Consider the following 17,947-nt stretch of genomic DNA (forward strand, 5'->3'; position numbering starts at 1 on the left):
TAAATGTATCGGTAGAGAGTTTCAGACCTCCAATGTGCAGCTGTTCTGTTGGCAATGAATCACAGTGCTGAGTGTGCACTGAGTGCTAAAATAAATGTATTAAATTAGGAATTCAAAAGATTAATCATTTTCTGCTACTTGTTTGTCTCTTGCTGTTATACTTATTATAATCTTTAGAAATCAGCATCACATTTTCCTCTTCCGCCTCTTACAATCAGACCAATGAGTTACATGAAACATCAAATGCCTCATTTATGTAACTTCGCACACTGAGGCAGAACGCTTGAGTTATCAGTTTATTGTGTTATTTTGTGTTTGTTTATATTACTGTTGTATAATGTTAAACTGTAAGTGCACACTAAATCCTATTGTAATTTTCTTAATGAACAGTGAAAGAGAGCGAGACCTGCAGCTTGTCAGAGATTACAAGCCTCACAAAGATGTCCAGCATCTCAGAATTATGCTTTATGGACCACCAGGTGCTGGAAAGTCCAGCTTCATCAACTCTGTGGACAGTGTTTTAAGAGGCAAAATCGCAACTCGAGCTTTGGCAGCAGCAACCTCTGGTGACAGCTTCACCATTGCAGTATGTATGAGGATGTACAGTGGCTTGCAAAAGTATTCGGTCCCCAGGGCCTCTCACATTTAGTCACATTACAGCCACAAACATGAATCAATTTTATTGGAATTCCACGTGAAAGACCAATACAAAGTGGTGCACACGTGAGAAGTGGAACGAAAATCATACATGATTCCAAACATTTTTTACAAATAAATAACTGCAAAGTGGGGTGTGTGTAATTATTCAGCCCCCTGAGTCAATACTTTGTAGAACCACCTTTTGCTGCAATTCCAGCTGCCAGTCTTTTAGGGTCTGTCTCTACCAGCTTTGCACATCTACAGACTGAAATCATTGCCCATTCTTCTTTGCAAAACAACTCCAGCTCAGTCAGATTAGATGGACAGCATTTGTGAAGTTTTCAGATTTTCCCACAGATTCTCGACTGGATTTAGATCTGGACTTTGACTGGGCCGTTCTAACACATGGATATGTTTTGTTTTAAACCATCCCATTGTTGCCCTGGCTTTATGTTTAGGGTCATTGTCCTGCTGGAAGGTGAACCTCTGCCCCAGTCTCAAGTCTTTTGCAGACTCCAAGAGGTTTTCTTCCAAGATTGCCCTGTATTTGGCTCCATCCAGCTTCCCATCAACTCTGACCAGCTTCCCTGTCCCTGCTGAAGAGAAGCCCCCCCAGAGCATGATGCTGCCACCACCATATTTGACAGTGGGGATGGTGTGTTCAGACTGATGTGCAGTGTTAGTTTTCTGCCACACATAGCGTTTTGCATTTTGGCCAAAAGGTTCCAATTTGGTCTCATCTGACCAGAGCACCTTCTTCCACATGTTTGCTGTGTCCCCCACATGGCTTGTGGCAAACTGCAAACGGGACTTCTTATGGTTTTCTGTTAACAATGGCGTCCTTCTTGCCACTCTTCCATAAAGACCAACTTTGTGCAGTGCACCACTAATAGTTGTCCTATGGACAGATTCCCCCACCTGAGCTGTAGATCTCTGCAGCTCGTCCAGAGTCACCATGGGCCTCTTGGCTGCATTTCTGATCAGCGCTCTCCTTGTTCGGCCTGTGAGTTGAGGTGGACGGCCTTGTCTTGGTAGGTTTACAGTTGTGCCATACTCCTTCAATTTCTGAATGATGGCTTGATCAGTGCTCCGTGGGATGTTCAAGGCTTGGGAAATCTTTTTGCAGCCTAAGCCTGCTTTAAATTTCTCAATAACTTTATCCCTGACCTGTCTGGTGTGTTCTTTGGACTTCATGGTGTTGTTGCTCCCAATATTCTCTTAGACAACCTCTGAGGCCGTCACAGAGCAGCTGTATTTGTACTGACATTAGATTACACACAGGTGCACTCTATTTAGTCATTAGCACTCATCAGGCATGTCTATGGGCAACTGACTGCACTCAGACCAAAGGGGGCTGAATAATTACGCACACCCCACTTTGCAGTTATTTATTTGTAAAAATGTTTGGAATCATGTATGATTTTTGTTCCACTTCTCACGTGTGCACCACTTTGTGTTGGTCTTTCACGTGGAATTCCAATAAAATGAATTCATGTTTGTGGCTGTAATGTGACAAAATGTGGGAAAGTTCAAGGGGGCTGAATACTTTTGCAAGCCACAGTATCTATTCTTATGGCATTTGCTGTTAGAGCATTACATGAAAAAACAGATTTTCTAGCACTACACACTGCAGTGGTAACTGCCATATAGACACTGAACTAGAAAAAGTAAGATAGTAGGTACAACTAGACTGTAAATTATTTGGTAAACTTTTTAGGGTCTCTAGTATCCTGAACTAATGTAACAACACTACATTTTTTATTTACAGTTCAGGACATATAAAATTCAGTAAGGAGAGCCAGGAACGTTTTACCCTTTTGTCTTCAATGACACCATGGGCCTTCAGTCCAGTGACAAAGGAATTCATGTGGAAGACATCAAACTTGCCATTAGAGGACATGTAAACGAAGATTACAGGGTATGAAATCTTCATTCAGATGCTTGTACACAGTGCTGTGATACAGAAACTGTATCATGCAAAAAGGTTTCAGTGACTTTGCTTTTTTCCAGTTCAATCCCACATCTCCGTTGCCTGAAACAAATTCCAGCTACAACAGTTTTCCCACTTTAGATGACAAAGTCCACATTCTGGTTTTAGTTATTCCTGCTGACACAGTGAGCATAATGAATGATGAAACTGTCAGGAAGATGAAAGATGTCAGATCAGCAGCTCGTGACAAAGGTGAGAGCAGTTGTCGTTCATATGATGTACAATTTCAAATACCTGAAAAACATGAGATAAGAATTAATCAACATACTTTATTAATCCCTAAGAAATTATGTAATCCCACAAATAGCTATCATGACTAAAATTGATGAAGCCTGTCCTGAAGTCAAAAAAGACATAAAGAACGTCTACAAGAGCAAGTACTTGAATAAGCAGGTGAAGTAACTTTCATGCATATGTAGACAGTTTACACATGAATATAACATCTCTAATTTAGCTGTACATTTCAGTATATTTGTACAGAAACCTCAGCTGGAATCAGTACAAATAGTTCAAGAAGTAATTTATAATTATGTCACTAGTGCAACAATACAGTTTCAGTTTTTAAAATGTAATTTTGTTTAAACTTAGATGGAAACAGTGAGCATGAACCTGGGTATTCCACTGAACTGCATCTTCCTCGTGAAGAACTACCACACAGAGATTGAGACGGAGAACGATGTGGATTCACTGATACTGAGTGTACTAAAAAAGATCATTGACTATGGAGAGGACTACCTGAATGACCAGGATGATCCTGACCTATAATCAGTGTGTGAGGGGGATAGAAAATGAAAATGTTATACAAAAAAGTCACACAAAAAGTTAATTTCATGAGAAATCTAATCCTACTGAATTTTTGTCTTGTTCTTGTTTTCTTTAACTTATTTTCTTTTGCAAATTAAATCCAAATAACCTTCCTGGAAAATCAATACATCTACTTTTTGTTCTTTACTGTATAATCAAAAATGTTAACTGCAGGAAGAATGACAGATATATGCATGTAACCTGTTGTCTGCTGTGTAACTCAAATAAATCATTGTAAGGCTGTCCTCTGTGAATCAGTGCATTAACACAGTGAATCCAAATTTTGCTAAGAAAATTAAAAAGCTAAAAAGATACACATGCACAGATGGAAGGTAAATGGAGGTGTGCTGATTTTGGTGGTGGTGACTGTGATCTGTTGAGTTGATTTCTTGTTTTCTGAAAAGTATTTCTTTGTGCCCCCCTCTCCCTGTTAATGCCCTACCTGGCCCCCTGGCAACACTTTGCTAGATCCGCCCCTGCACAGTTACCAGCTTTCAGCTACTTAGAAAAAGGATGCTGGTGTTATTTGTCTCTCAGAAACAGTTCATAACTTCCCTTCAACTCATTCATGTCACCTAAAAGGTAAACCTGTTTCTCCATCACTGTTCTGCTCTGATGATTCAGTAAGGACATCTCCTGGTTTCATCTTCATGTTTCCCTCTCACCACATATACGACCCATAGTAAGACCACATCTGGATCCCCTTCGGTTCGCTTATCAGCCTCGTCTCGGAACTGAGGACGCCATCATCTACCTGCTCAATCGTGTCTACACCCATCTGGACCAGCCGGCGAGCACTGTGAGGGTCATGTTTTTTGACTTTTCTAGTGCTTTCAACACCATCAGGCCGACCCTCCTGGGTGATAAGTTAGCAGCGATGCAGGTGGATGCTTCTCTGGTGTCCTGGATTGTTGATTACCTGACAGGAAGACCACAATATGTACATCTCCCACAGTGTGTGTCTGACAAGGTGATTAGCAACACAGGGGCACCACAGGGGACTGTCCTCTCCCCCTTCCTCTTCACCCTCTTCACCACAGACTTCAGCCACTGCACAGAGACCTGCCATCTTCAGAAGTTTTCTGATGACTCTGCGGTGGTTGGATGCATCAGCAGGGATGATGAGACAGAGTACCGGGCTGTGGTCGACTCCTTTGTCACGTGGTGTGAGCAGAATCATCTGCAGCTCAACGTGGCAAAGACCAAGGAACTGATCGTGGACTTCAGGAAGACCAGGAAACACTTGACCCCTGTTTCAATCCAGGGGGTCAGTGTTGACATTGTGGAGGACTATAAATACCTTGGAGTACACATTGACAATAAACTGGACTGGGCTAAAAACACCACAGCACTTTACAGGAAGGGCCAGAGTCGTCTCTATTTTTTGAGGCGACTGAGGTCCTTCAACATCTGCCAGAAAATGCTGAGGATTTTCTATGAGTCTGTTGTGGCCAGTGCGATCCTCTATGCTGTTGCATGCTGGGGGAGCAGGCTGAGGGTCGCAGATGCCAACAGACTTAATAAACTGATCCGTAAGGCCAGCAATGTTGTGGGGATGGAGCTGGACTCCCTCAAGGTGGTGTCGGAGAGGCGGATGCTGTCCAAGATAAAGACAATGTTGGATAACACCTCCCACCCACTCCATGACATGTTGGTCAGTCACAGGAGCTCGTTCAGTGAGAGACTGAGATTACCGAAAAGCACCACTGAACGACACAGGAAATCATTCCTGCCTGTGGCCATCTCCCTGTACAACGCATCCACTTAACACACTGTTTGCTGCTACAGCTACACATGTTTCTTTTCCAACTATTTATTTATAAGTGACTTATGTATGTATGTATGTATATATATGTATATATTGTACTATTCTTAATTAGCGTATTGTCTGTCTTGTCTTAATGTTGGTTTAAAATGGAGCACTGTAACAAAAAATAATTTCCCCCAGGGATCAATAAAGTATTCTGATTCTGATTCTGATACAAACCGATATCATGACCAGCAGCTTTACAGCTGTGGCTCCAGCAAACATCAGCTGATACTAGAAATTAATATTAAATAAATTCTAACAACAGCTGATCAAGCTTAAACGTACTGCTGTTGTTTAGCGTGACATCCGCTGGTTTCCTGTTTCTGGCGCAAAGTGGGAGATAAATAAACAAGAGAGAAAAGCCGATCAGCTGATCATTGATCAGTTTCATGATCAAAGTAGCAACAGAAGAGGGAGGGAGGGGGGGGGGGGGGATAAGAGAAGAGGCAGCTGTGCAGCGTAAAGACAGAATAACTCCAGCTTTTTGTCTTTTCCCATTCTAGCTAAAGTACGGGACAAACTGTGTCTCTTCTCAGCTCAATACAAAACACATAATATTTTCTCTGAATGAGGGACCATTCCATTTTTTAAGGAGCCGTTGGCAACTCTACTAACTAACCTTATGAATAAAATAAAGTTCACTATCAGTAACATCATAGCAACAGAACAGCTGTATAGAAACTCCTTCATGCTAGCTCACGCAGTACGAGTTATTGTAACTGACTGTAAAAAGTCAGCACAACGAAAATAAACTCCACCTAAACTTGGTTTATATCTGACCCAGATAGACTGCAGGTCATAACTTCTTACCTGAAGTTCAGTTCACCGCCTCCGGCCTCTGCTCCTCCTGCCTTTCCATCATCCACCTGCCAGCGTGTTGCATCTGCTGGCCTCCACCACTTGCTAATGTTACTGAATCTGTGGAAGCTCCGCAATAGCCACCACCAAACAATTGAGTTATTTTTACACATCTCCCAGCATCTGGCCAATCCACCACCTTTCAGTGTTTATACTGTTACGGGGAAAAAATGAAAAAAAAACCCATTGGCCCATAAAAACGAAAAATCACCATCGGCCCACCGGGCAAATGCCCAGTATGCCCGATGGCCAGTCCAACTATGTCCTCTGGGCTGGAGGGTGGCGGATTAAAAGCTTTGGTGCATTACCGTGAGGCGAAGGCCATCCATCACAGCTTTTTTGGGTTAGATAAATGAAAACTATGTTTTTGTAATAATTCCTGTGACTCCTCCTGCTTTTTCAACTCAGCCCATCACACGTCTATGTCTCTCCTTGTTTCGTCTTTTATTATGAAAGGGTTGTGTTTCCATGTTCAGTGTGTTTCATTTTGCTTCCCCTGTGGTGTCAGGTTCATTTGTGTCAGCTGTGTTTCCACTTCCCCTTTTATTTTCTGTGTATTTAAGTCCGCTGTCTTCCTCTGGTCAGTGCTGGTGTGTCTGTTTTCCTCCGTTCACGTTATTCCGGGTTTCAGGTTATCTCCTGATTCTGTTTAGGTCCATGTTCATGTTCATGTTTTTTCATCAGAGTTTCTCGCATGCACCTCCTCGGATTCATGTTCATGTTTTTCCTGTCATAGTTGTCATAGTCATACTGAGTTATTCCCAGTGTAGGTTTTAGTTTTAGTTGTCGCCCCTGTTTGCTGGGCCTTGTTTTGTGTTCATGTTTTTTCAACCTAATAAATGATTTGCTTTTTGTTAAGATTCAGTTCCATCTCTCCCTTGTCTGCTTCCGGGTTCATATTGCAATCACATCTGCCACCGTGACAATAAACTTATTTTGATTTTTAACTTTCTTTATTTTTTCAACAATATTATGTATATATAAACGTTTTGCATCTTACAATATAAAGCCTGGATCCTGCACATATTGCACTTTGAACTTTAACTGTGTTGTCTGTTTATTGGAGATTGTACTACTTGAATTCATTATCCTGGTGATATAACACATTAATTCTCCATTTGGAATCAATATAGTATATAATACAGTATCTGTCTATCCATCTATATAGCTATTGAATTGAACTGGAGTGAATGGAAGAGAATTAAATAATGGATTTCATGTTCATGTTTATCTATGTTGTAACAGTGACGACTTGAGACATCTGTTTGGCACTATATGAAGAGAATTAAATAAAATTTGAATAAAAATGATATTAACTGTATTTATACATTTTCTTTTTTTTGGATGAGACACTGTCAGTGTGCTGTTATATAACTCAGGTATTTTTAAGGCCCAGTGGCGTGTCCAGCGGGGTGGCCTGGGGGGGCACAGGCCACCCCCCCAACCAGACTGGCCACCCCAAAGGCAAAACAATAAAATTCAATCAAATATCAAATGTCCGATTATGTTTTCACGGTGAAGTTCAGATATCCGAGTGTAAGTGAATGCAGCATCGGCTTCTGCGCTATGTGCATCACGTTAGCAAAGGTAGGAGAGCCAAGCACGAAAGACGGCACCGCAGGAAACAATTTTTCGGTGAAAGAAAATGAGGACAGAATAAATGTCTCGGTAAGTAATATTAAGTTTTTTGAGTTTAGTAAACTTCGGTGAAATTAGAATACCAAGGAAAAAATAACACTTATTATTGCAGCCGTCGAATATTTCAGGCAGTATGCTACTGAGGGGAGCTAACATAAGAGTTATGAGTTATAAGATATAATCTAAGTCGTAACATTGCTGTATGGAGCTGCAGATTTGGTTGCAGGTTAACATACCTGGACTGGCCATCGGGCATACCGGGCATATGCCTGGTGACTTATTTTTTTTTGTAAGGGCATGAACAATGAGAGGTGGTGGATTGGCCAGATGCAGGTCGATGTGTAAAAATAACTCAGTTGTTTGGTGGTGGCTATGGCGGGGCTTCCACAGAGGCCAGCAGGTGGATGAGGGAAGGGGAGGCAGGAGAAGAGACCCGAGGCAGCCGCCAGTCCGAGTGTCAGGTGAACTGAACTTCAGGTAAGAAGTTATGACCTGCAGTCTATCTGGGTCAGATATAAACCAAGTTTAGGTGGAGTTTATTTTCGTTGTGCTGACTTTTTACCGTCAGTTACAATAACTCGTACTGCGTTCTAGCCAGCTTGACGGAGTTTTTATACAGCTGTTCTGTTGCTATGATGTTACTGATAGTGAACTTTATTTTATTCATAAGGTTAGTTAGTAGAGTTGCCAACGGCTCCTTAAAAAATGGAATGGTCCCTCATTCAGAGAAAATATTACGGGTTTCGTATTGAGCTGAGAAGAGACGCAGTTTGTCCCGGACTTTAGCTAGAATGGGAAAAGACACAAAGCTGGAGTTATTCTGTCATTACGCTGCACAGCTGCCTCTTCTCACATTCTCTCCCCCTCCTGTTGCTACTTCAATCATGAAACTGATCAATGATCAGCTGATCGGCTTTTCTCTCTTGTTTGTTTATTGCCCACTTTGCACCAGAAAGAGAAAACCAGCAGATGTCGCGCTAAACAACAGCAGCACGTTTAAGCTTGATCAGCTGTTGTTAGAATTTATTGAATATTAATTTCTAGTATCAGCTGATGTTTGCTGGAGCCACAGCTGTAAAGCTGCTGGTCATGATGTCGGTTTGGATATGTGGTGAGAGGGAAACATGAAGATGAAACCAGGAGATGTCCTTACTGAATCATCAGAGCTGTGATGGAGAAACAGGTTTACCTTTTAGGTGACATGAATGAGTTGAAGGGAAGTTATGAACTGTTTCTGAGAGACAAATAACACCAGCATCCTTTTTTTATGTAGCTGACAGCTGGTAACTGTGCAGGGGCGGATCTAGGAAAGTTTTGCCAGGGGGGCAGGTAGGGTATTAACAGGGAGAGGGGGGCACAAAGAAATACTTTTCTTTCTTATTCTCATTTCAAATATTTAGCTTTTATTAAATAATTATCTAAATCTTACAACCAAAGTTTTTATCTGACATAAATGTATAGAAACCATACATATACCAACAAGACAGTGTACATATGGAAAAGATATATATAAATTTTATAAAGTTTGTAAATGTCTTGTGTGAAACTTGTATGAAAAGCATACAAGAGTAAAAACAGATATAAGATCCCTTGAAAGATTATATAATGAATCTTGTATGTTTTGGATACTTACTAAAACAATATATGAAAGTAATGAGAAAGTGGCCACTTTCATGAGTAAATCATATAAGTTTTTACTATTTCTTTTCCATATGGGACTGTCACAACAGCATTTGTTTTCATTCAAAGGCTTTATGGCTTTAATACCTGGTGGGCTGGTCTGTAGTGAAAATGCCCAATTTTTTTGTCCCAGTCCAGCCCTGCAGGTTAATACTGGCAGTGTCACCATGCCAGCTGACTGTATTTCATCATCAGCCAGTGTTGTTCTTTATACATCAATATTACCAAAGTTTACCATAAGGCAGCATAGAAAGTATTTACTTGCTTTCAGGTGTTATTCAAATGTTAGTCTTTTCAGTTGTTTCCACACTTTTTTCCTGTTTCAAAATCAAACACCAGTTTGTGAGAAGATTATCTTCTTTTTTTAATAGGCATTGGTTTTGCATTGGCATTGGCTAATTTGTCAATTGTTTGGTTACAAATGTTCGTATTTTAATATTCAAAAATGTTTTTGCCCAAAACATATGTGCACTACATGTCAGTAAAAATACTATGCAAATATTGATGTCCTTGACTGCTGAATAAACACTGACTGATTGTATCTCTTGTACTTTATCAACGCAGTATCTAAAAACTTTGCACCGTAGTGGTTAAAATCTCATTCTAATAAGAGTTAAAAGCGCATTTGGTTATTAGGTTTATAGGGTTATTGAATTATGGTTAACGGTTGGTAGAATTGTTTTTAACATTATCTGACAATTACATCTGCCACCCTTCTCCAAATCTGTGCCCCTACCTGGCCCCCCCAACAAAAGATTTCTAGACACGCCACTGCTCGTTTACAGAGGGTGCAAAATGCGGCAGTTTGTGTTTTAACTGGCACTCGAAGGTTTGAGCACATCTCCCCTATTTTAGCTTCACTTCACTGGCTGCCCATTTCTTTTGGCATTCATTTTAAAATTCTTTTATTTGCCTTTAAAGCTCTCCATGACCTAGCTGCATCTTAACTCTCTGAGCTGCCACAGTCTTATAAACCCACCCGCTGTCTCAGGTCAGCTGATCAGCTGTTCCTGAATGTTCCCAGGACTGAGCGCAAACTTAGAGGACATCGTGCTTTTGCTGTAGCATCTCTGAAACTGTGACACGATCTGCCTTTAGAGATTAGACAGGCTTCTTCTCTGCCTGTTCTTAAATCACTCCTGAAAACTCATCTCTTCACCCTGACCTTTGACACCTTGTAAGATGTTGGTTTTTAGTTTGAGTTTTTTAGTTTATTTTTGCTGTTTTATCTTGTTTTTAAATATAGGGCTGTTTAAATTTTTTATGTATTGTTAAGGTTCAAAATATTGGGGATGGAGACAAGAGAAAAAACCACAATAACAACACTGGTCCGGCCGGGTTGAGTCAAACGATGATTTAATGATCACACACGTGGGAGATGGACACTGATGCAGACAGCCTCAAAATCTCAAAATGGTGGAGCATTGCTCAAACTTTTATAACCTCTGGTGCCTCCACCTTATCATAAAAAGCCTAAACATTCACATGCTCTCTCTCACACAGCGCCTAAGCTACGACCTTGGCTCCCTGTTTATCTGCTCCTGCTGAAATGGGGCAGAAAACTCCAGCACACTCTGTTCTCTTCTACTCAGACAAATTAGACAATAACCTTCTGCGAACAGTATTTCTTATAACTCAGCAATATAATGCATCATAAAACAATATCATTCATTCACAACAAGTCAGCAATTTAATGTAATGCAAATCAGTTTAACTAATGCAATAGTTATCAGCTTCTTCTAATTCAGGAGAATAATGCAAACTAAAACTACATAATAATTCACAATCTTTAATTAGGGGTATAACATGGCATAAAATAATATCATAATTTTACAATTCCCCCTGATGAGGTCATTAGAATAATGACCTCACAAACACCCTGTAGCCCAGTGTGGCCGGGTTCATCTCTTCTCACTCCTGAGGTCCTTTGTCCCCCTGAGGGGCAAACCATATGTAAGATGACCTCTGTGTTTACGCAAGTCAGGTGCAAGAAAAACTAGGATTCCAACAGTAGCAGGTCCAGATGACAATGTCCTTGTCTCCCACTGCTTTATTTGGTGTTCCCTTATACCATTCAGACGTAGACTAGAACCTCTGTCCGAAGAGCTCTTAACCTTTATTTTATTGCTGCAGCTACCAGTGTCGTCCAGTTGGGTGATCCTCTGCTCTTAATTCTCCAACCTTAGGGGTTAGACAACCCTTCAGTCGTAACACAGATCAGGGGATTATTCTGCTCCGATTTCAAACAACGATCTGTGTATTCTCCAGAAAAAGGAACAGGAAGGTGTCCCCTTTTTGCCCAAAAGCCTCTCGAACTTCGTTGGTCTGGTGTTCCCCGGATTTCCGCCAACCCCTTCATGGTTATTGCTGTGTTTATGGGATCCATCCTTTTGTGGTGACTAGCTGGAGCCCAAATGCCATGACCCTTGGACCCAGTTGATGTCTCGGCAGTCACTGTGTCTGACTCTGCTACGGAGGATCCTCGCATCTCTGTGACCTCGTCTGGTGTCTGTTCCTTGCTCTGTAAGAGACAGAAAACCAAAACACCTCTCTTCCTAACCCTAATAATCTAATGTTGTCATCTACTGACCTTCTAGTGATTCAGAATTGGTCTAAAACATTCAGAATGTCCCAGGGACTTCTTCTAATCATATCTTATGTGTGTGTAAGCAGTGTTTGCATTTAGCCCTCCGCACTCAAGGCATTTCTTACACTTTATCAGTCCGGACAGTCACGCCGAACGAAGCTTCTGACCTTCAAAAGGCCGAGTGCCAACTCGTTATAAGCACATTTGCAAGGTGTGTCTGAAAATTATTGAAACCCCTCTTTTTAACAAAAGACAAAAAATTAACAAATCTTCTAAACGCTATTCAGTTCATTTCAATGAGTAATGATTAAACATGAAAGTGATAGTTTATGCTTTTTCACTGATTCTCTAAAAGGTCCGTCTTCTCGGACCGCTATTAGCTTAAGCTTTACCATTCCTAAATTATTAAAGACACAAATGAAGTTATAAAATGTTCAAATAATCCTTGTTTGATGTTAAAGCTCAACCTTCCCCCCCTTTTTTGACACATTCCAATGTGTCAAATCAACGGAGCTAGAACATTCAAAAAAAAAAAAAAAGTTAGGCAGCTACAAAGTTTCCCAGACTCTTAAGGTGATCCGCGTGTAACGTTCTGACTCAGGTATTTAATATTTTAATAAATCTCGTTTAATTAACCGCCACTATTTAAACTAACCTTAAAGACATAATTTAAGAAAAGATCACAAAGAATAACATGATATCAGTGTTTTGTAAGCGCGTGCGGCCCTCCATGCTCGAAGCCTTTCCCCTCAATAGATCAGTCAGACATTCGCGCTGACTGTAGCTTTTAACCCTTATTAACTTGAGCACAACTCTACAATGAGCAACAAGTTGCAATATGTATAAAAAATGATCATGGTTACACTTGCAATGAAAAATTATATCATTATCCTAACACCTGTAAATAGAAGATTCATCAGAGGTTATAACAATCACAGGAACACAGATGTTAGTATAAGGTCAAAAACTTCAATAAATGATCATCGATGCAATGCTTGTTGCATGATTCTCATACAATAATAATGCTGACATTGAAAATAACAGTATAACACCCCCTTTTGTCCCGTTTCACTTGACACCTAAACGTTTATAAATGCCTCTTTAATTCTTGATTTTATGTCCCCCTTTTCTCCCCTTACTGACCACAGCAGGGGGATCTTAGTTTTGAATCAGCCATGAATCCAGCTCACCTGATTCATCAGTGAGCTCCACCATCACTGGCGTCTGACAGGGTGGCGCTGCATACTCTTCCTTTAATGTCACTATTTTCAACCTGTTAATTAAAGTGTTTAAACCTGAAGTCGACTACGTCCACAACAAGTCAATACAGCTGTAAATGAGGCCAATTATCAATCTATTACCAATCAATAACAACAGATAACTTATATTTTATGCATGCTTTTAATCAACCACTCACCCAGAGGATCTCCAATCCCAGGAAATGCCTTCTCCTCCTTTAATGAGTCTGTCCTCCTTCCATGCCCTGGTAACTGGTCCATCCAGAGCCATATGATCTCAAATATACATACGACAAGCCAAACCACACCTTGGTCACACCAACCCCCCTTCCACCCCCAAGATGTCCAATGCCATCCTAGTATGGACTGTCAAAAGTGGCTTTAACGCTGACTGTTCTGACAATCAATTTTATAACGTTCCTGGTCAGATTTGCCAATCTCTGCACCAGAGTTTTAAACGTTTCGCCATTTTCATTAGGTTTTATCTTTTATTTAGTTTCGACTCCAGATTTTCAATTTTTTGCCAGTTGTAATTAGTTTTTACCAATTCTTTGCTAGTTTAGTCTAGTTTTTATTTTCTGAAAATCCTTAGTTTCAATTTAGTTTTATTTGTGTTTTGCAAAAGTTAAGTGTAACAAAATCTCAGTTGCATCATATCAGTCATGCTCTTCTAATTATCCTTGGGTGTTGAGACTAATAACTATTAACTCTTGCCGCACCGAGTGTACCTAATTTTGGTTGAAGTCAATTGATAACCTTTTGAAGGCGATTGTTTCACACCTTTATTTAGATGTCTCAGTCCTGTTATCTCGGGATACATCACGCTGCCTTATCTGGGGTTAGCTGTTTTCTTGGGATGCGAGTTAAGTGGGTGAACTCTAAAAAGAGGGGGAGTGTGCTCCCCCTGATGAGGTCTTCTAGGTAAGCTAGGTTAACCTTCTTGTGTGAGCTTTTCAAGTGCACTTTTAAAGTTTGTGGGATTTTTTGTTTTATAAATGTCCCTCAAGACCCCCTGATGACCCAGTAATTCATTTTTGCGCACTGTAGTACACATTTAGTTTTTTGCTTGTAGCTCTCATACTCTACTTGCCACTCCTCTAAGTCCTGATGTTTCTTAGAGAGGACAACAGAACCTTTGAAATTATATCCCATATGTGGGGGTGTGGCCTTGCCAATTGTTTTTCCCACCTTTTCAAAATGGCTGGCGTGCCCACAAGCACATTTTATGGAAGAAAGAAAGGTAAGCTTGATATTTACAATTAAAATGTTTTGTTAAACTCAGATTTTTATTTTATTCAAAAAATAAACATCTGGTAAATAATTTCAGGGGTCTTTAAGAATTAGGCTCATTTACTTTCACAGGGAACATGACTAATTTATTAATGTGTGCTCTACACATTGGGACTTTATATTTATATTTATTTCACTTTTTCCTAATACCCAACTTTTGACAAAGGCGGAGAGAATTCTTAACACAATTATTAAGGGAGATTCAAACATAGATTTTTCAAAATATGAGAGGGTCAGGACCCACTAAAAGCCACACAAAGATTATCGAGATGCAGTGGCAGATGTAATAGAGAAAGACACAGGGCCACCTGAAATCTGTCGTCCTATCTGGTGCAAAACCAACATGTAATAGAATCTGGAATTTTGATTTTGAGTTAAAAATAAAATATGGGTAAAATGCAGAAATGTTTTCCAGTAAAGTAAAAAAATAAGTGTCGCAATTATAGTTGAATCCATAACACCTAATTGTTTCTACGAGATCACGTCGTTGCTGAGAGTTATCAGTGATCTCAACGTGTGAAAAGAACTCACAGTATCTGGGGTTTAAGCTCCTCTTGGCTGAGAAACCTGGGACAAACATGTGAACAAGACCTGAATAATACCAGTAATGAAGACTTCTCTCCAAAGATCAATAAAAGGAAGCCCCCATCTGATGAGAGTCTAGCAAAATATGGTTCACTCCACTTGCCTGAAATGGTTAGCAGTCCAAGGCATTTCAGTTGTAGAATGATTGGGTACAACAATGAAACAGATGTGAGATGAGGGAAGTGCCAAATGTTCCTTTGTGTCTCCAAATAAAATCAGTACTTACTCAGATATCCTAAATAAATTGACTTTTGTGAAATAGAAAGTTCAGTGCCATCACTTATTCCTAAACCAATAGTTTACAGTTAGTGAAGTGTCAGTGACTTCTGGGTTGGTCCCTGATCTTCATCTTATGAGATTGTTATTTTAATAACACTTGATTCATTTAAAAGAAAAAAGAAAAAAAAGAAAAAAGAAAAAACGAAAATAATTTCTCCCTGTTTTTTTCTTATTCTCTGGGTCTCAGGAGGACATTACGTCCCTCTCCACTACAAGACTCTTGTTATGTCTACAAAACAATCATATTAAAATCATCCTCAATTCTATTCTGGCGCTGTCTCCCGACTTTTCCTGACCAGATTCTGCGGGTGAACGGAGCAGCAACCCAGACGACTCGACTAACGTACTCCCTTAATTTCGCTATAGCAGGGCACGCACACATCAATGCAACCAAACACATTTTGCTATAAATCTAGTTAATTTTAGTTAATTTTGTGAACATTCAGTACAGTTTTAGTTAGTATTTCTTTTTTTGATTTTATTGCCGTTAACGCAAATTTTTCCACTTCTACTTTTCGTTATTTCATTTGTTGTCTTTAATAATAATAATCTCCTCTGCACCCTTGAATAAACACCATTAACATGATCAACCTTTTGCTGCTTGTTATTTCACCATGTTATTGAATCAAATACTTCATGCTTATGTGGTTTACGACATTATATTTATCTAAATCTCCACTTTGTGTCTAAATGTTTGAAGAATTTTTGAGGGTCAAATTTTGAGAATTTGACCATAGTGAAAGTTATGGCATTATCACCCCCTTTGGGGATTACCTGTTTCCAGTTTTGATGATATTCCTCCCCGTTCTTTATTTTTTTCAAGTACCCCTCTTCGGTGGCGAGAAACTGTTGGTGTGATCAAGCGGGTGCTGTAAAAACAAAAGCTCAGGACAGAACAGTCACCAGTCATGTACTTCATTCAAAATTAACAAATATTAAGCTTCATATTGATCCTCTGAGTGTAATGGTACATTTTAATTTGCACTTCTAAAAACAATATTTTCTTTATTTTACTCTTGTTCTTGTGCAGCACCACCCCTCAGCACATGCCCCTGTTATTTTATCTTACTTTTAAATTGTTGACTACTTCAAGAGAGCGCCCAAAAGACGGGGACCAGTGTTTATCATTACATATCTCCATTTTGAGTGTGGCTGTCTATCATTCCCCTCTTATTCATAGACCTCGGTGGAGGGTTTTTTGTTTGTTTGTTTTTTTCTAAAACTAATTGACTCTCTATAGTGACCCACTATGGTTAATAATAACATGCTCAGTCATGAGTGGGATCAAACCTTTTCTTCACTTTAGCATTTAATATTCCCAACAATATAATGTAATACCTTAATTAAAACACAGCTACTAAAACACAATTTCCTTAATGCAAACATCAGTAGCTCAAAATTAGCAACCCAAGGGTTCAGTCTGCAGTTCACACTGCTGTGAAGCTACAGCTCTTTAGTCTCTGTCATTCTTCTGTTCTTGCAGACAAAACAAAGCAAAACAAAACATCCACCCATCTTTTACAGGCTGGGTGAATTGTCTGTGGACATTCAATAATCCTAAAGTCAGCACCGTTTTTGTCTCAGTATCAAGTCCGTTAAACTTTTAGTCGTCAGTCCATGACTTTTAGTCGTCAGTCATATGCATACATCCACACACATTCATACCAAAAGTTGCTGATAATGGAGTCTCAGTATTATGTGTTTTATTTTTTTACTGTTATGTTTTATTCTATTGTTCTTAACTCATTTACTGTACAGCACTTTGGTTTTGTCCTGGGTATTTTAAAGTGCTTTCTCAATAAAGATGGATTGGATTGGACTGGAAGATAAACACTTTAGTTTGCAGTACTGTGGTGAGTTCACAGTAAAGCACTGTGTTGGACTGGCGCACAGTGATTGTGGCGTTCATGGTCAGTGTTAGGTTACCTTAGAGCTGGGCGATATAAGATTTTTTCATATCACGATATGTTTTTTTCATTTCAGGCGATAACGATATCTATCACGATATAAGCCAAATAACTATATTTGTAAGATTTAAATGTGCCGTTGCTCACAAGTAAAATGTGAAATAATCAGCAGCTTGTTTTTATTTAAATATTTATTTCCCATAATAAGTTCAACAGGGTAGATGTACTTAAGGAACATGAGACTTTTTCAGATAAATAAAGGCAAATATTGCAAACTACACAAAAGGCAGCCGTTAAAGCGTTTAAGTTTCAAAATAGAACAAACGAAACAGACGACTAAATTGTCAATTCCACTTAGCAACAAAATATTAATTCTAAAAATAAATCTTAGTTTGTTTTACAGAAGAACAGACAAAACTCACTAACTTTTGTCAATATCAAATAAACTGAGAACTAAAAGGAAATTCTCAATCTGTCCTTGTTGTATAGCTTAGCTTTTCAAACAGTTTTAACAGTTACTTTAGTCTGACAAAAGCCGAATGACGAATTAGCGCTTCCAGTCAGAGACTGAGGCTACGTCCACACGTACACGGGTATTTTTGAAAACGGAGATTTTCAGTTTTCGTTTTAAAAAATAATCCC

The 17,947-nt window shown here is 39.5% G+C and overlaps 1 protein-coding gene and 1 pseudogene across 2 annotated transcripts in view; one reads left to right on the top strand and one right to left on the bottom strand.

Annotated features, from left to right (window-relative positions):
* The first annotated feature begins 276 nt into the window (after positions 1-276).
* LOC147302474 (interferon-induced protein 44-like) lies at positions 277-3,394 on the top strand (annotated as a pseudogene). The gene is made up of 5 exons (XR_015127208.1): positions 277-586; positions 2,408-2,557; positions 2,650-2,822; positions 2,923-3,022; positions 3,218-3,394. The product of XR_015127208.1 is annotated as an interferon-induced protein 44-like (transcript).
* LOC147302475 (copper-transporting ATPase 2-like) overlaps positions 2,146-17,947 on the bottom strand; it is a 48,858-nt gene continuing 33,056 nt past the window's right edge. The window contains exon 6 of the mRNA XM_086282285.1: positions 2,146-2,863. The gene's annotated coding sequence lies outside the window, so the exon portion shown is untranslated. The remainder of the gene's footprint in view (positions 2,864-17,947) is intronic.

Source organism: Aulonocara sp. 'chitande type north' Nkhata Bay, linkage group LG23 (assembly GCF_057382095.1).
Source record: "Aulonocara sp. 'chitande type north' Nkhata Bay isolate Kocher_YH1m ecotype deep benthic linkage group LG23, A_spYH_male_GT1.1, whole genome shotgun sequence".
NCBI classification, from domain to species: domain Eukaryota; kingdom Metazoa; phylum Chordata; class Actinopteri; order Cichliformes; family Cichlidae; genus Aulonocara; species Aulonocara sp. 'chitande type north' Nkhata Bay.